We start from the raw sequence: 18,273 nt of genomic DNA, 5'->3' as shown, positions 1-18,273 counted from the left end.
CCCAACCTGGAGCTCACAAAAACATGTGTTGTATGAAATCAAGGTTTAAAGGATCTAGGGCTGTGCAGGACGTGCCTTGTTAACAAAATGTTTACAAACAGTATACTTGGTAAAAGTCATTGCCATTCTCTAATCTCAATAAACCAGGGGCACAATGCACTGCGGAAAGCCACAGGGACCTCTGCCCTTGAAAGCGGGGTATTGTCCAAGGTTTCTCCCCATGTGACAGTCTGAAATATGGCCTCACGGGATTAGAAAGACCTGACCGTCCCGCAGCCCGACACCTGTAAAGGGTCTGTGCTGAGGTGGATTAGTAAAAGAGGAAAGCCTCTTGCAGTTGAGATAGAGGAAGGCCACTGTCTCCTGCCTGCCCCTGGGAACTGAATGTCTCGGTATAAAACCCGATTGTACATTTTTTAAATTCTGAGATGAGAGAAAAACCGCCCTGTGGTGGGAGGTGAGACATGTTTGCAGCAATGCTGCCTTGTTATTCTTTACTCCACTGAGAAGTTTGGGTGGAGAGAAATGTAAATCTGGCTTACATGCATGTCCAGTCATAGTACCTTTCCTTGAACTTAATTATGACATAGATTCTATTGCTCACGTTTGTTGCTGACCTTCCCCCTTATTATCACCCTGCCCTCCTACTACATTCCTTTTTGCTGAAATAATGAAGATAATAATCAATAAAAACTGAGGGAACTCAGAGACTGGTGCCGGTGCAGGTCCTTGGTATGCTGAGTGCTGGTCCCCTGGGCCCACTGTTGTTTCTCTATAGTTTGTCTCTGTGTCTTATTTCTTTTCTCAGTGTCTTGTTCCACCCGACTAGAAATACCCACAGGCATGGAGGGGCAGGCCACCCCTTCAACTTTTGGGTGGTGCCTGCATATTTAGCAAAACCATCTGTGAACCAGACCCTAGTCTTCTCTTCCTCTGTCAACTGATCATAGGGAACTTCCAATGAAGCCATCAGTACAGGCTGGGGGAGAGAAGGCAGGGTGGCAGGAGTGGAGACCATGGCCATTTGAGCCACTTCCTCATGTAATTTACTTGTGCCTTCAGGACCTGCTCGAGCCTGATAACATATATACCACTTCGATTTGATGATGGAATGCTGCTGTGCATGACTGACTTTATGGCTAGATGGGTCAGAAAGCACCCAGTTCAAGATAGGTAATTTAGGTCACATGGTGACTTGACCCATACTTGAACGTTCAGTTTCCACTAAAGCCCAGTAACAGGCCAAGAGCTGTCTCTCAAAAGGAGAGTAGTTATCTGCAGAAGATGGCAGGGCCTTGCTCCAAAATCCTAGAGGCCTCTGCTGTGATTCCCCTATGGGGGCCTGCCAAAGGCTCCAAACAGCATCCCTATCTGCCACTGACACCTCAAGCACCATTGGATCTGCTGGATCATATGGCCCAAGTGGCAGAGCAGCTTGTGCAGCAGCCTGGACCTGCTGCAGGGCCTTCTCCTGTTCTGGACCCCACTCAAAACTGGCAGCCTTTCAGGTCATTTGATAAATGGGCCAGAATAACACACCCAAATGAGGAATATGTTGCCTCCGAAATCCAAATAGACCCACTAGGTGTTGTGCCTCTTTTTTGGTTGTAGGAGGGGCCAACTGCAGCAACTTATTCTTCACCTTAGAATGAATATCTCGACAGGCCCCACACCATTGGACCCCTAGACATTTTACTGAGGTAGAAGGTCCCTGAATTTTAGTTGGATTTATTTCCATCCTCTGGCAGGCAAGTGTCTCATGAATAAGTCCAGTGTGTTTGCTACTTCTTACTCACTGGATCCAGTCAGCATAATGTAATCAATATAATGGACCAGTGTGACATCTTGCAGAAGCAAAAAGCGATCTAGGTCTCTCCGAATAAGATTATGACACAAAGCCGGAGAGTTGATATACCCTTGAGGTATATTGCTGGCCTTGCCAGCTGAAGGCAAACCACTTCTGGTGGACCTTCTGGACAGGAATGGAGAAAAAGGCATTTGCCAACTCAATGACTGCATACCAGGTACCAGGAGATGTATTACTTTGCTCAAGCAATGAAACCACATCTGATACAGCAGCTGCAGTTGTAGTCACCAATTAGTTAAGCTTACGATAATCCACTGTCATTCTTCAAGATCCATCTGTCTTCTGCACAAGCCAAATGGGAGAGTTGAATAGGGATGTGGTGGGAATCACCACCTTGTGTCTTTCATGTCCTTGATGTGATATGGTTTTTTATTTACTATTTTTCTAGGTAGGGGCAGCTCTAATGGCCTCCATTTGGGCCTTCCCACCATAATAGCCCAACCAGTCAGGGAGCCAATGTGGGGGTTCTGCCAGCTGCTAAGGATGTCTTTGCAAATTATGCATTCTGGCACTGGGGAAATGACCACAGGATGAGTCTGGGGACCCACTGGATCCACTATAAGTTGGACTGAGCTAAAATTCCATTAATTACCTGAGCTCCATAAGCCCCTACTTTAACTGGAGGGCCACAATGACATTTTGGGTACCCTGGAATCAACGTCAGCTCAGAGCCAAAGTCCCTGAAATATCTGATCATTTATCTTTCCTCAATGCATAGTTACCCTGGTAAAAGGCCAGAGGTTTACTTGGGGAAGGATTGGAGAAAGATTCGTTGCATAAATTGTGGGTAATGTAGTGGGGTCCTTCCTCAAGGGGACCTGGCCTCCCCTTCATTCAAAGGGTTCTGGGTCTGTAAACTGGCTGAAGTCTGGAAATTGATTGAGGGGCCATGATTCTCTGTTTTTATCATTCAAATTAGCCTTTTGTCCCTTCGACGTAGAATTCTCCTTATATAAATTAAGGACGAATTCAGTAGGCTTCCTACCAATTTCACTTCTAGGAACACAGTGATTAATTAGCCAATGCCAGAGCTCTACACAAGTCAGACTATTGTGATTGCTGCTTTGTCTCTGCTGTCCATTACGGTAGCTACACCCACCTTGTCTTTGACGATTGAGTGCCACCACTTGGCCCCTGCCACCTTGGGATCCAATTATTCCCATTGTATGTAAATTTTGTAGTTGGGTGACTGCAGTTCCCACTGTTAGATCTGACATATAGAGAAGAGTAATTACAGGGCTCTTCAAAGATGCAGGTGCTGCCCTCACAAATCTATTTCACAAGGCATTAATTGCAAGGGCATATCTTCTGGACCCTCCCAGCTGGGATGAGTAGGTCTAAAGTGACTAATTCACTCCACCATCCCAATCTCCCTAAGCCTTTGGGTCCCTTCCTCTACATTAAACCAAGGGAGATCAGGCATTTCCAGCTTGTTAACAGTGGGCCATCTTTTAATCCATATTTCAGCTAATCAAGCAAATAAACTATTAGAACCTTTTTTTTTTTAACTCCCTGAGCTGCAACATTAAATGAAGAGTCCCTACTTAGTGGGCCCAAATCAATAAATTCAGCCTGATCCAACTCTATGTTCCTTCCACCATTATCCCATACCCTTAATATCCATTCCAATGCCTGTTCTCCAGATTTCTGTTTATATAAATTAGAGAACTCAAGCAGTTCTTTTTGAATGTAGTGCAACTCCTCATGGGTCACACTCTCAACCTCACCTCTAGGGGCCTGCCAGGACTTTAGTCTAGTTATAGGTCTAGAAGCAAACAGAGGTGTTGGGAGTGGCTCCTAAGGAGAATCAACATTATTTTGCCTGGCAACTGCCTCAGAGGAGGTCATCACTGTTGCCTCAGGCAGTACAGGGTTTATCTCCTTAGACAAAGGTGGAGAGGCTGATGGCAGCATGGGTCAGGGAGGGGATGCTTCCACTACTGGGGATGGGGAAGCTGTTCCTTCTGGCAAAAAAGGTTCATCAGAGTTTACAAGCTCAGTGTCCCCAGCTTCATCAGGGAACTCCCACACATCCCCATTCCAAGTTGCAGGGTCCCATTCTTTTCCAATCAATGCCCTCACTGTAACAGTAGAAACCTGGCAAGGCTGTGCATGCACCTTTCGTTGCAGATCAGCCGCTCACATAAGAGCTTGTATCTGTTTTTCCACAATTTCAGCTCTTTCCCTACAGGAGATAAGACTCTCACTCAGGGCAATCTTAGCAGATCTGAGGCTCAGTATCTGCTTCTGAAGCTGGAAGACAGAATCCCTGAGTTCATCATTTTCTTTCATCAATTTGTCCACTGAACTTAGGAGCAAAAAACAGCTTCATTACGTTCCTTGGTTCTCCACATATGTTCAAAGGTATTACGTATAGAGTCACTAAACTCCTTGACTCTCACAAGCGGTGAATCAGGAGTGTCAAATGCATTTGTTTTGCATAACTTTCTAAACAGTTCACACCAAGGACTATCAGTGTTCTCCATAGTATTAGAAGTAGAGTCTTTAGCATTTTTGGGTCTAATCATATTAAGCAGCTGACTCCAGAAACCTCAAAACCAATGAGAGATTTCCAACCTTAATATTCTATTCCTCTAGAACTACTTCTGGTACCAAAATCTGTGCAAGTCAGGGTTCCCTAGAGGGAAAGTACTAACACATACAAACACACACACACACGCACACACATAGAAGTTTATTAAGTATTAACTTACACAATCACAAAGTCCCAAAATACACTGTTTGCAAGCATGAGGAGGAAGGGCAGCTAGTCCAGGGGTCAAAACAGAAGAACTTGGAATCCAATGTTAAGAGGGCAGGAAGCATCAGGCATGGGAGAGAGATGTAGGTGGGGAAGCTAAGCCACTCTCCCCTTTTCACGACTTTCTGCCTGCTTTATATGGGCTGGCAACTGATTAGACTGTGCACACCAGATTAAGTATGGGTTGGCCTTCCCCAGCCTATTGACTCAAATGTTTATGTCCTTTGGCAACACCATCACAGATACACCTAGCATGAGTACGATGCATCCTTCAATCCAATCAAGTTGACACTCATTATTAACAAACACAGCCATTAAAAAAAAAAAGAATGAAATCCTGTCATTGGCAGCAACATGACAGACACAGGAAGTCATGATGTAACATCAAATGAGCCAGGCACAGAAAGATAGAGAGGGCAGGTTCTCACTACTATCGTGGCAGCACAAAAAGTTCACCTTGTGGGGGTAGAGAGTAGAATGATAGACACCAGAGGCTGGAGAGTGTGTGTGGGTGACTGGGTTGAAGAGAGGTTGGCAAAATGGGTACGAGCATGTGGGTAGATAGAAGGAATACGTTCTAATGTTCTATGGCAGAGTAGGGCGACTAGAGGTAACAACGATGTATTAGAGTGTGTTTCCAAGGAGCTGGAAGACAGCATGTGAGATGTTCCCAACAGGTAGAGATGACAGATACCCACGGGATGGATGCCCTACATCCCCTCGGTTGATCATGGATCACTACAGCAATGTACAAGAGTTACCACGTCACAGAAATCCCATCAATATCATGCCTGCATGAAGAAAAACATAGTCATGCTGCAAGAGTGATTGTCACAGCTCTGCCTCCCCATCGCCAAAGCCCGTGCTCTCGGCTCCACAAGTTCCGCTGCCATTTCTACCAAAGCCGCTGACACCGGTGGAGCCCAATCACGGATCCCGCCCTAAGGGTCTGGCACGCCTTGAAAAAGCCAGTAAGCTTGCTGGCATAAGTGGCTCTGGCGGGTGGCCCAACCATTAGACGCAGATCCCCCTCAGCGAAGAAAGAAGTGGCCCGTCAGCCACCCGGCTTGGATTGGCGGAAGCCGCTCTGCTCCAGACTACTGGAGCATTCCGTGGCCAGAAGAGAGTGCGAGGGTGGTGCTGGTGGAGGTGGCGGGTCACCTGGCGGCCATGGGAGGAGAAAGCCTGACCTGGCCAGTGGGCTTTGCTGCTGAGAAAGAGTGGGAGCGAGGCGAGTACCTGACAAGGAAGAGCTGTGAAGCTGATGTTGCGAAGGTGGCATCAGCGAGGCCAAAAGGACAGATGGGTGGAGGTAGGCAGCACACCCTCCAAACACCGCGCGCCTCCTTCCCGGGCGCACAGGCACGCAGCCACAGGCCAAGCTGCCACACGAGCTCCGCGCCCGGGACCTCCGCAAAAGGTCGGCCCGCTGCGTTGGCCGGGAATCGAACCCGGGTCAACTGCTTGGAAGGCAGCTATGCTCACCACTATACCACCAACGCCGCACGGCGCGGGCAGCCCCGCCACGCCGGCCCGGGGCTCCCACCAGCGCGCCGCCGACGCCCGGGGCAGCCCGGCCCCGACGCCCGGTCCGTCCGCCCGCCCGCAGCTCCGCGCTGCCACGGCCCCGCCGAAGGCCGCCCGGCGCCCCACCGGTGCAAGGCGAGCGCGGCTGCCCCGTTCCGCCCGCCTGCCTCTGGGGGCGCTCTCGCTCCCTCGCCGCCCGGGGCCGCCAGAGCCCTTCCCCACCAGGTGCCCGGCGGGGACACGGCCGGCGCCGACAGGGTCCTCGCTCCTCCGCCTCCCACCGGGCGCCGGGCCCTGTGCGTCGCAGAAAGCCTCTTCCGACACCCACTTTGGGCCGGCAGCTCGTCGGGCGCCGTGGGGGGCCAGAGGAGGCCGCCCGCCTGCGGCGACCAAGCCGCGGGCGAGAAGAAAAGGCAGGAGGCCAAGGGGGCCCAGGAGGCCAAGGGGGCCCAGGGGGCCCAGGGGGCCAAGGGGCCAGGCAGGCCAGGCCCGAGATGGCGCACTGCCACTAGCTGGAGGGCGGAGGAAGGAGAAGGAGGGCCCACAGGCTGGGTCCGAGGCGGCGGCCCAAAAAGGACGGCTGCCTCCCCGTCGGGGAATCGAACCCCGGTCTCCCGCGTGACAGGCGGGGATACTCACCACTATACTAACGAGGACGACGGCGACCGTCGCCGGGACGCCAGACCCCACTGCGACCGCGGACGCCTAGCCCTGCCTTGATCCCCTCCCCCGACCGCAGGGGCCCGGTGCGTGCTCGCCCTCCACCCGCCACCCGCCACCCGCCACCCGTCACCCGCCACCCGCCACCCGCCACCCATCACCCGCCACCCGCCCCCCGCCACCATTGGCGCGACCTACCCCGACACCCAACAAAGCACCCTGCGATCCCGCTGGGACCCGGAGCCGGACCCGGACCCCGACAGGTACCGGAGCGGCGTGGAACCTCCCCGTGCGCCCTGCCTGCTGTCTCCAACGCGGGGATCGCGCCGGGGCAGGAAGAGGCGCGGGCGAAACAGTCAGGCCGCTGCTCCTAGGACGCGGTGGGCGCAGCGCCCTGCGGGGTTCGGCGAGCCCAGGCGCGGGGGCTGGGGCGTGCGGCGGTGGCGGCCGGCCCGACGCGGACCGTTTGGGTCCGGGGTGGGGACGCGGGGGCGTCCACGTCAACGCCGGCCGGCTCCGTTCACCTGGCGCCCGCTCCGCCCGCGCGGTCCGTCGGTTGCGCACCGAACCCAGACAGGCGCCGGCCAACGGCGCAGGCGTTCTCGCCGGGTCCCAGCCATGCGAGCGGCGACGCGCCCCGGCGCGCCGTCAGGATGGCCGAGCGGTCTAAGGCGCTGCGTTCAGGTCGCAGTCTCCCCTGGAGGCGTGGGTTCGAATCCCACTCCTGACAAGCCGACCTTTTGGCCCGCCCGCCGGAGGGCAACGCCCATGGCAACCCTGGAGCACCTTTGGCCGGTTCCTGCCTTGAGCCCTTGCCCGCTCTCCAAGCTCCAGCGCCCTTGAAGCAAGCCTCCAAAACGCCGCCGCTTCTCAGGCACGTCCGTTCTTCCTGCCCACCCGCCGCCTGTCGCAGAAACAGCCCAGGACCATGCGCCAGCGCCCGCGACCCTCTACCAATTGCCCTTCGGACGGACGCCCTCCCCGCCACCTCGCACGCCCTCTTCCCTGGCCCCACACACAGCGAGCGACCGCGACCACCTTCCACGCTCTTCCCTGCCTATCTCCTCCGCCCGCCCAAACAGACACAGCCCAGATTCTTGCCCTATTCCTCCTTTTCCCTCCTTCCTCCCACCGGCCTCCGCCCACCGCCCACCGCCCACCGCCCACCGCCCACCGCCCACCGCCTCGAATCGCCGCTGCGCTGCCCAGAGGCGTCCTGGCCTGCACAGCCCGCCCGGTTTCACCCTCCAACTTCTGACCGCTGAACGGCAGCGAGCGACTCGCTCGTGGAGCCGCACACACTTCTCCCACCAGAGGCACGCCATCCAACATCCTGTCCTTTCCTCCGACCCCTCGGACCCCGGCCGCGCATTCCATTCTCCAGACGCCCTAGCCACGTCGCCGATCCCACCTCGCTACTTGTGCTCCCTTCCCGCTAACACCTGCCTGCCGGCCCACCTGCAGCCCGGACGCCTGCCGGCCACAGGCAGCGGGAACCCTGCACACAGCCTGGCAGGCGAGTCCAAACCCGGAAAGACAGCCAACGAGGAATCACGAGCGGAAGCCCTAGATCCCCGTCACGCGCCCACAAACGCCAGGCCCCGCCGGGACCAGCTCCGCGCCACACCGCATCCCCACGGGGGAAGCCGCGGCCTGGGCCGTCCCAGCCACACCCAGCGCGCCTTCTCCAGGGTCAGCCAGCTGCGGCTCTGCCGAAGCGCTCCTCCGCTCCTTTCTCGCGCTCCAGCCTCCCTACCAGCCCAAGTGCGAGCCGGTGGGGTGGGTCACAGCGCAGGAGCGAGGCGCCCACGGACTTGGTCTGCGTTTCTGAGCCCGCAGGCCACGGCTGCGAGACCCGTTCCCCATCGCCGCCCCCGCTCGCTGACACACCCACCTCCCCACCCACCCGCAGGTGACACAAGTGAGAAGGCCGGCCCGGCGGTGAAGAAAAGAAAGAAAGAAAAAGGACCCTCGAAAGAAAGAAAGAAAGAAACAAACAAAGAAACAAACAAAAACAAAAACAAGAACTTTGGGTCTGTGCCGGGGATCCGCGCTCAGCAAGGCCCGCCACAGCTCACCTGCCCACACGGGCATTCGGGCGCGGGCCACGGCTGGTCCTTCCCCTGGAGACCCCGGCGGGCAGTCTCTCGGCCCTGGGCGGCAGAGAAAGCGCAAGATGGGCCGAGTCGGCCTCTCTCCCTCCGCTCTCCCTCCGCGCCCCGCCTCAGGTCCCTCGACGTGACGGGAGCCTCCCCTTCTGCCCGCCCCATCGGGCCAGCCTCTCGTGGCCGCTCCAATAGGACGGAGGCCCACGGCAGGCGGTGACCAGTGAACGGCCGCTGGTGGCGAGCTCCGCTGCACCAGCTTCCGTTGGCGTTTGCCATCGGTGCATGGGTGGTTCAGTGGTAGAATTCTCGCCTGCCACGCGGGAGGCCCGGGTTCGATTCCCGGCCCATGCAGCACACCCTCCCATTTTGGTGCTGCAGCAGCACCAAGGCGTAGCTGCGCTCGCCTCTGCCGCCTCCTTACACTCGGGGCGCGCGAGCGAGTCCGGCACCGGCTGCGCTCCCACGCGCGACGCCCCTCTGCCCTTTCTTCCGTGCCTCTCTCCACTGACTTACGGTTGAGCCTGTCCCCCCGCCCCCCCACCTTGGTAACAACAACCCCTCCAAACACGAGAGCGCGCCAGACACCAGCCCTGGGCAGCCTCCTGCTCCTGTTTCTCTTCATTGCCCTGCCACCGCCTCTGCCCGACGCATTTCACTTCAAGGAACACCGCCAGGCACCACGGGCTTGCAGCCACTCGCCCCACCTCTCCTCTTCACATTTCACCACCTCGACCTCTTTTCCTCTCTCTCTCTCCCCCTCGCTGGCTCCCCACATCCAGAAAATGATGCCATGGTTGCCCTTCCAGTAGGAAGGACGTCGCGACTCCGGGGAGTAACTCATCACTTTCCCCTAGTTGGTCACACAGTCCTTAACGCGACCACACGAGTGTACGCGTGGCATGTGCACCGTCTATATTCATCGTGTTCCGGCTACTCCACACTCTCTCCCCTCATTCTGCCGGCACCACCACCGCCATGTCGCATCTCCCAACCTAACCCCAATCCACCACTTTAGTCGAGGATGCTGCCTTGTTTCTCTCCCTCGGACCTCTTTTCATCTCAGCCCCAGACACATGCCTGAGACGTGAATGTGCGTCCTGAAGACGGCTTATTTATGTCTCGGGTCCAGTTGCATTCCCTACCCTTTTGGGACGTGGGACGTGGCCTCCAGTCGCTCTGTCACGACGTCTCTCCCACCCTGGGCTGCTTGCCACCTCACCCCAGCCCCACTCCATACTCTGACCGCCCAGCCCAAGCAGCAGCCCAGTCTCGCCGGCGGGGGTGCCCTTTGACCACACAGACTTCCTTCCTGCCCAGGCCAACCCGCTGAAAAGGTACTGTTCCCACCAGCCTTCAGGCTCAGCCCTCCCTCCACCACTTTGTCTCACCCCACCCGCCCTTTCACTCACACACACACACACAGACACACACTCTCTCTCTCTCTCTCTGTCTGTCTCTCTCTCTCACTCTCTCAATCTCTCACCCTCTCTGTCTTTCTCTGTCTCTGTCTCTGTCTCTCTCTCTCTGTCTCTATCTCTCTGTCTCTCTCTCTCGCACAGTCAACTCTCCCTCTCGCCGTCAATGTCCCTCACTCAGACGACTCATATCCCCCAGCCCTGGCCTCCTTCAGGCTCTTCAGACACACGCCAGCTCCGCCACCAGCTGGGATCCCTCCGACCGCATAGGCGGCCCGCGAGGTGCCCTGACGCCCCAGGCATCTGCACAACCTCCGTTTCACTGGACAGCCTCACTCCCAGACCTGGCCAGCCAGCCCTGTGCACCCCCTGGACACCCTGGACTCCTTCTTCCAGCTCCCAGCACGCGACATGCTTCTCTCCTTTCCTCGGTGTCAGCCCCTTGCCCCGGGCTGGGGTGGACGCCAGCCACGGGAACGGACACCTTCGTCCATCACTGTCACCCACTGACATCCACCCACATCACGCTGGCAAGCAAGCCAGCCTCCCGTGGGGATGGCAAACATCTCTATCCCCGACAGGGTCTGGTCTCTGCAGGTGATCCGACTGTGCCAAGATCCCACGAATGACACGGGAGAGGTTTGTGCAGTTGGTTGGACGTCTACTTTGCCCCTACAGAGGAGTTTTGGCAAGAAGTCGACTGACTTCTGCCATTGACTTGGGGGATCAGCCAGACAATAATGATCAATACGGGTTGAATAGAGGGTTGGAGCACTGGGCTCATCTGTGCTAAGGAGGGGATGGGAAAAGCGTTCCACAGCGAATCTTGGCGCTGGGGATGGGTACCATCTCCACATGTTCCTTGACATTTGGGGAGAAGATAGAGAGCGTAGGTCAGGCAATGGGAAGCAAACTTCGGCTGGAAGTCTATCAGGAACCCCAACCCCGCACATGCGCTTTGGTCAGCCTGGCCGTTGGGTTTTCCCCACGAACTCCTGCATCTCCACGCTTCAATGCCCGTGGCCAGGTTGGTCTAACTAATGGGACCTCTCAAGATTCATTTTCACATCCAGAATAGGCGAGAATCTCAAACCCGTCAACAGTGAGCGGGAGCACGTGTACACACACGCACGTGTATGTTGCGGGAAGTCAGGGACCCCGAACGGAGGGACCGGCTGGAGCCGCGGCAGAGGCACGTAAACTGTGAAGACTTCATTTTAATATGGACTTTCTTCGGTTCCCAAATAATGCTTTTATAATTTCTTACGCCTGTCTTTACTTTAATCTCTTAATCCTGTTATCTCCGTAAGCTGAGGATGTACCTCACCTCAGGACCCCTGTGACAATTGTGTTAACTCTACAAATTGATGGTAAAACACGTGTGTTTGAACAATATGAGATCAGCGCACCTTGAGAAAGAATAGAAGAACAGCGACTTTTAGGGAACAGGGGAAGACAACCATAAGGTCTGACTGCCTGCGAGGTCGGGCAAAAAGAGCCATATTTTTCTTCTTGCAGAGAGCCTATGAAGGACGTGCAAGTAGGCAAGATGTCGTTAAGACAACCTAAGTGTCCGTCAGCCGGGAAATGGATTAACAAGAATGTGGCATATGGACACCATGGAATGCCATTTGGCCGTAGAAAAGAACGAAATCCTCTCGTCTGCAGCAACAGAGGCGGAGCTATAGGTCACGATGGAACACCAAATGAGCCGGGCACAGAAAGACAGAGAGGGCAGGTTCTTACCCCAATCCTGGGAGCTCAAAAAGTTCACCTTGTGGAGGTAGAGAGTAGAACGATAGACACCAGAGGCTGGAGAGGGTGTGTGGGTGACTGCGGTGAAGAGAGGTTGGTGAAATGGGTACGAGCATGCGTTTAGATGGAGGGAATACGTTCTAAGAATGTTCTAGGGCAGAGTAGGGCGACTAGGGGTAACAACGACGTATTAGTGCGTGTTTCCGAAGAGCTCCTGGAAGACAGCACCTGAGATGCTCTCAACAGGTAGAGATCAGAGGCTGGAGAGGGTGTGTGGGTGACTGCGGTGAAGCGAGGTTGGTGAATTGGGTACCAGCATGCGTTTAGATGGAGGGAATACGTTCTAAGAATGTTCTAGGGCAGAGTAGGGCGACTAGGGGTAACAACGACGTATTAGTGCGTGTTTCCGAAGAGCTCCTGGAAGACAGCACCTGAGATGCTCCCAACAGGTAGAGACGACAGACACCCACGGGATGGATGCCCTACATCCCCTCAGTGGCTCATCGATCACTACGCAGTCTACACGTGTTACCACACGTCACAGGAATCCCATCGATATCATGTCCGCATGAAGAAGAACATAGTCATGCTGCCAGAGTGACTGTCGCAGCTCGGCCTCCCTGGAGCTATGGCCCGTGGTCTCGGCTCCTCAAGTTCCGCTGCCATTTCTACCGAAGCCGGTGACACCCGTGGAGCCCAATCACGGATCCCGCGCTCAGGGTCTGGCACGCCTCGGAAAAGCCAGTGCGCTTGCTGGCATGAGTGGCTCTGGCGGGTGGCCCAACCATTAGGCGCAGATCCCCCGCAGCCGAGAGAGAAGTGGCCCGTCAGCCACCGGGCTTGGCTTGGCGGAAGCCGCTCTGCTCGAGAGTCCTGGCCCATTCGGTGGCCAGCCGAGAGTGCGAGGGTGGCGGTGGTGGTGGCGGGTCACCTGGCGGCCATGGGAGGAGAAAGCCTGACCTGGCCAGTGGGCTTTGCCGCTGAGAAAGAGTGGGAGCGAGGCGAGCACGTGACAAGGAAGAGCTGTGAAGCTGATGTTGCGAAGGTGGCGCCAGCGAGGCCAAAAGGACGGATGGGTGGAGGCAGGCGGGGAGCGTTGGGGCGCACGTGGAGGCCGCGGGAGGTTGTGGCTGGGGCGCGGGAGAAGCGAGCGAGCGAGCCTGTTGGCCAAAAGGGGAGGTGTGAAGGGGCCTGGCAGCTGGCAGGCAGAGCCAAAGAAGGAAGGCTTCCCTGACCGGGAATCGAACCCGGGCCGCGGCGGTGAGAGCGCCGAATCCTAACCACTAGACCACCAGGGAGTGACGGCTTCGGGGCCCGGCTTGCGCCTCCTGGCCCCGGGCGCCTCCGGCTCCCAGCACTACCTTGGCGCTACCTTGGCGCTACCTTGGCGCCTGTCCCCTGCTTCGGGTTAAAACAAACACCCGCAACCAGCCCCCGCGACGCCGGCGGCAACCGGCCTGCCCTCACGAGCAGCTCTGCCCTGTTCGCAGCACACCCTCCAAACACCGCGCGCCTCCTTCCCGGGCGCACAGGCACGCAGCCACAGGCCAAGCTGCCACACGAGCTCCGCGCCCGGGACCTCCGCAAAAGGTCGGCCCGCTGCGTTGGCCGGGAATCGAACCCGGGTCAACTGCTTGGAAGGCAGCTATGCTCACCACTATACCACCAACGCCGCACGGCGCGGGCAGCCCCGCCACGCCGGCCCGGGGCTCCCACCAGCGCGCCGCCGACGCCCGGGGCAGCCCGGCCCCGACGCCCGGTCCGTCCGCCCGCCCGCCCGCCCGCCCGCCCGCAGCTCCGCGCTGCCACGGCCCCGCCGAAGGCCGCCCGGCGCCCCACCGGTGCAAGGCGAGCGCGGCTGCCCCGTTCCGCCCGCCTGCCTCTGGGGGAGCTCTCGCTCCCTCGCCGCCCGGGGCCGCCAGAGCCCTTCCCCACCAGGTGCCCGGCGGGGACACGGCCGGCGCCGACAGGGTCCTCGCTCCTCCGCCTCCCACCGGGCGCCGGGCCCTGTGCGTCGCAGAAAGCCTCTTCCGACACCCACTTTGGGCCGGCAGCTCGTCGGGCGCCGTGGGGGGCCAGAGGAGGCCGCCCGCCTGCGGCGACCAAGCCGCGGGCGAGAAGAAAAGGCAGGAGGCCAAGGGGGCCCAGGGGGCCCAGGGGGCCCAGGGGGCCAAGGGGCCAGGCAGGCCAGGCCCGAGATGGCGCACTGCCACTAGCTGGAGGGCGGAGGAAGGAGAAGGAGGGCCCACAGGCTGGGTCCGAGGCGGCGGCCCAAAAAGGACGGCTGCCTCCCCGTCGGGGAATCGAACCCCGGTCTCCCGCGTGACAGGCGGGGATACTCACCACTATACTAACGAGGACGACGGCGACCGTCGCCGGGACGCCAGACCCCACTGCGACCGCGGACGCCTAGCCCTGCCTTGATCCCCTCCCCCGACCGCAGGGGCCCGGTGCGTGCTCGCCCTCCACCCGCCACCCGCCACCCGCCACCCGCCACCCGTCACCCGCCACCCGCCACCCGCCACCCATCACCCGCCACCCGCCCCCCGCCACCATTGGCGCGACCTACCCCGACACCCAACAAAGCACCCTGCGATCCCGCTGGGACCCGGAGCCGGACCCGGACCCCGACAGGTACCGGAGCGGCGTGGAACCTCCCCGTGCGCCCTGCCTGCTGTCTCCAACGCGGGGATCGCGCCGGGGCAGGAAGAGGCGCGGGCGAAACAGTCAGGCCGCTGCTCCTAGGACGCGGTGGGCGCAGCGCCCTGCGGGGTTCGGCGAGCCCAGGCGCGGGGGCTGGGGCGTGCGGCGGCGGCGGCCGGCCCGACGCGGACCGTTTGGGTCCGGGGTGGGGACGCGGGGGCGTCCACGTCAACGCCGGCCGGCTCCGTTCACCTGGCGCCCGCTCCGCCCGCGCGGTCCGTCGGTTGCGCACCGAACCCAGACAGGCGCCGGCCAACGGCGCAGGCGTTCGCGCCGGGTCCCAGCCATGCGAGCGGCGACGCGCCCCGGCGCGCCGTCAGGATGGCCGAGCGGTCTAAGGCGCTGCGTTCAGGTCGCAGTCTCCCCTGGAGGCGTGGGTTCGAATCCCACTCCTGACAAGCCGACCTTTTGGCCCGCCCGCCGGAGGGCAACGCCCATGGCAACCCTGGAGCACCTTTGGCCGGTTCCTGCCTTGAGCCCTTGCCCGCTCTCCAAGCTCCAGCGCCCTTGAAGCAAGCCTCCAAAACGCCGCCGCTTCTCAGGCACGTCCGTTCTTCCTGCCCACCCGCCGCCTGTCGCAGAAACAGCCCAGGACCATGCGCCAGCGCCCGCGACCCTCTACCAATTGCCCTTCGGACGGACGCCCTCCCCGCCACCTCGCACGCCCTCTTCCCTGGCCCCACACACAGCGAGCGACCGCGACCACCTTCCACGCTCTTCCCTGCCTATCTCCTCCGCCCGCCCAAACAGACACAGCCCAGATTCTTGCCCTATTCCTCCTTTTCCCTCCTTCCTCCCACCGGCCTCCGCCCACCGCCCACCGCCCACCGCCCACCGCCTCGAATCGCCGCTGCGCTGCCCAGAGGCGTCCTGGCCTGCACAGCCCGCCCGGTTTCACCCTCCAACTTCTGACCGCTGAACGGCAGCGAGCGACTCGCTCGTGGAGCCGCACACACTTCTCCCACCAGAGGCACGCCATCCAACATCCTGTCCTTTCCTCCGACCCCTCGGACCCCGGCCGCGCATTCCATTCTCCAGACGCCCTAGCCACGTCGCCGATCCCACCTCGCTACTTGTGCTCCCTTCCCGCTAACACCTGCCTGCCGGCCCACCTGCAGCCCGGACGCCTGCCGGCCACAGGCAGCGGGAACCCTGCACACAGCCTGGCAGGCGAGTCCAAACCCGGAAAGACAGCCAACGAGGAATCACGAGCGGAAGCCCTAGATCCCCGTCACGCGCCCACAAACGCCAGGCCCCGCCGGGACCAGCTCCGCGCCACACCGCATCCCCACGGGGGAAGCCGCGGCCTGGGCCGTCCCAGCCACACCCAGCGCGCCTTCTCCAGGGTCAGCCAGCTGCGGCTCTGCCGAAGCGCTCCTCCGCTCCTTTCTCGCGCTCCAGCCTCCCTACCAGCCCAAGTGCGAGCCGGTGGGGTGGGTCACAGCGCAGGAGCGAGGCGCCCACGGACTTGGTCTGCGTTTCTGAGCCCGCAGGCCACGGCTGCGAGACCCGTTCCCCATCGCCGCCCCCGCTCGCTGACACACCCACCTCCCCACCCACCCGCAGGTGACACAAGTGAGAAGGCAGGCCCGGCGGTGAAGAAAAGAAAGAAAGAAAAAGGACCCTCGAAAGAAAGAAAGAAAGAAACAAACAAAGAAACAAACAAAAACAAAAACAAGAACTTTGGGTCTGTGCCGGGGATCCGCGCTCAGCAAGGCCCGCCACAGCTCACCTGCCCACACGGGCATTCGGGCGCGGGCCACGGCTGGTCCTTCCCCTGGAGACCCCGGCGGGCAGTCTCTCGGCCCTGGGCGGCAGAGAAAGCGCAAGATGGGCCGAGTCGGCCTCTCTCCCTCCGCTCTCCCTCCGCGCCCCGCCTCAGGTCCCTCGACGTGACGGGAGCCTCCCCTTCTGCCCGCCCCATCGGGCCAGCCTCTCGTGGCCGCTCCAATAGGACGGAGGCCCACGGCAGGCGGTGACCAGTGAACGGCCGCTGGTGGCGAGCTCCGCTGCACCAGCTTCCGTTGGCGTTTGCCATCGGTGCATGGGTGGTTCAGTGGTAGAATTCTCGCCTGCCACGCGGGAGGCCCGGGTTCGATTCCCGGCCCATGCAGCACACCCTCCCATTTTGGTGCTGCAGCAGCACCAAGGCGTAGCTGCGCTCGCCTCTGCCGCCTCCTTACACTCGGGGCGCGCGAGCGAGTCCGGCACCGGCTGCGCTCCCACGCGCGACGCCCCTCTGCCCTTTCTTCCGTGCCTTTCTCCACTGACTTACGGTTGAGCCTGTCCCCCCGCCCCCCCACCTTGGTAACAACAACCCCTCCAAACACGAGAGCGCGCCAGACACCAGCCCTGGGCAGCCTCCTGCTCCTGTTTCTCTTCATTGCCCTGCCACCGCCTCTGCCCGACGCATTTCACTTCAAGGAACACCGCCAGGCACCACGGGCTTGCAGCCACTCGCCCCACCTCTCCTCTTCACATTTCACCACCTCGACCTCTTTTCCTCTCTCTCTCTCCCCCTCGCTGGCTCCCCACATCCAGAAAATGATGCCATGGTTGCCCTTCCAGTAGGAAGGACGTCGCGACTCCGGGGAGTAACTCATCACTTTCCCCTAGTTGGTCACACAGTCCTTAACGCGACCACACGAGTGTACGCGTGGCATGTGCACCGTCTATATTCATCGTGTTCCGGCTACTCCACACTCTCTCCCCTCATTCTGCCGGCACCACCACCGCCATGTCGCATCTCCCAACCTAACCCCAATCCACCACTTTAGTCGAGGATGCTGCCTTGTTTCTCTCCCTCGGACCTCTTTTCATCTCAGCCCCAGACACATGCCTGAGACGTGAATGTGCGTCCTGAAGACGGCTTATTTATGTCTCGGGTCCAGTTGCATTCCCTACCCTTTTGGGACGTGGGACGTGGCCTCCAGTCGCTCTGTCACGACGTCTCTCCCACCCTGGGCTGCTTGCCACCTCACCCCAGCCCCACTCCATACTCTGACCGCCCAGCCCAAGCAGCAGCCCAGTCTCGCCGGCGGGGGTGCCCTTTGACCACACAGACTTCCTTCCTGCCCAGGCCAACCCGCTGAAAAGGTACTGTTCCCACCAGCCTTCAGGCTCAGCCCTCCCTCCACCACCTTTGTCTCACCCCACCCGCCCTTTCACTCACACACACACACACACACACACACACACACAGACACACACTCTCTCTCTCTCTCTGTCTGTCTCTCTCTCTCACTCTCTCAATCTCTCACCCTCTCTGTCTTTCTCTGTCTCTGTCTCTGTCTCTCTCTCTCTCTCTCTCTCTCTGTCTCTATCTCTCTGTCTCTCTCTCTCGCACAGTCAACTCTCCCTCTCGCCGTCAATGTCCCTCACTCAGACGACTCCTATCCCCCAGCCCTGGCCTCCTTCAGGCTCTTCAGACACACGCCAGCTCCGCCACCAGCTGGGATCCCTCCGACCGCATAGGCG

The 18,273-nt window shown here is 59.3% G+C and overlaps 9 non-coding genes across 9 annotated transcripts; 4 read left to right on the top strand and 5 right to left on the bottom strand.

Moving 5' to 3' along the window:
* Nucleotides 1-6,058: 6,058 nt before the first annotated feature.
* Nucleotides 6,059-6,130, bottom strand: TRNAG-UCC (transfer RNA glycine (anticodon UCC)). Its single transcript has one exon. It is a non-coding gene; the product is annotated as a tRNA-Gly (tRNA).
* A 609-nt stretch (nucleotides 6,131-6,739) lies between these two features.
* On the bottom strand, nucleotides 6,740-6,811 carry TRNAD-GUC (transfer RNA aspartic acid (anticodon GUC)). Its single transcript has one exon. It is a non-coding gene; the product is annotated as a tRNA-Asp (tRNA).
* A 651-nt stretch (nucleotides 6,812-7,462) lies between these two features.
* TRNAL-CAG (transfer RNA leucine (anticodon CAG)) lies at nucleotides 7,463-7,545 on the top strand. The gene has a single exon. It is a non-coding gene; the product is annotated as a tRNA-Leu (tRNA).
* A 1,658-nt stretch (nucleotides 7,546-9,203) lies between these two features.
* Nucleotides 9,204-9,274, top strand: TRNAG-GCC (transfer RNA glycine (anticodon GCC)). Its single transcript has one exon. It is a non-coding gene; the product is annotated as a tRNA-Gly (tRNA).
* A 4,045-nt stretch (nucleotides 9,275-13,319) lies between these two features.
* TRNAE-CUC (transfer RNA glutamic acid (anticodon CUC)) lies at nucleotides 13,320-13,391 on the bottom strand. Its single transcript has one exon. It is a non-coding gene; the product is annotated as a tRNA-Glu (tRNA).
* A 302-nt stretch (nucleotides 13,392-13,693) lies between these two features.
* Nucleotides 13,694-13,765, bottom strand: TRNAG-UCC (transfer RNA glycine (anticodon UCC)). The gene has a single exon. It is a non-coding gene; the product is annotated as a tRNA-Gly (tRNA).
* A 616-nt stretch (nucleotides 13,766-14,381) lies between these two features.
* Nucleotides 14,382-14,453, bottom strand: TRNAD-GUC (transfer RNA aspartic acid (anticodon GUC)). The gene has a single exon. It is a non-coding gene; the product is annotated as a tRNA-Asp (tRNA).
* Nucleotides 14,454-15,111: 658 nt separating this feature from the next.
* TRNAL-CAG (transfer RNA leucine (anticodon CAG)) lies at nucleotides 15,112-15,194 on the top strand. The gene has a single exon. It is a non-coding gene; the product is annotated as a tRNA-Leu (tRNA).
* A 1,644-nt stretch (nucleotides 15,195-16,838) lies between these two features.
* Nucleotides 16,839-16,909, top strand: TRNAG-GCC (transfer RNA glycine (anticodon GCC)). Its single transcript has one exon. It is a non-coding gene; the product is annotated as a tRNA-Gly (tRNA).
* Nucleotides 16,910-18,273: the final 1,364 nt, after the last annotated feature.

Source organism: Pongo pygmaeus, chromosome 1 (assembly GCF_028885625.2).
Source record: "Pongo pygmaeus isolate AG05252 chromosome 1, NHGRI_mPonPyg2-v2.0_pri, whole genome shotgun sequence".
NCBI lineage: Eukaryota > Metazoa > Chordata > Mammalia > Primates > Hominidae > Pongo > Pongo pygmaeus.
Note: the sequence above shows the minus strand (reverse complement) of the source record. Positions and strands in the feature narration are given on the sequence as shown.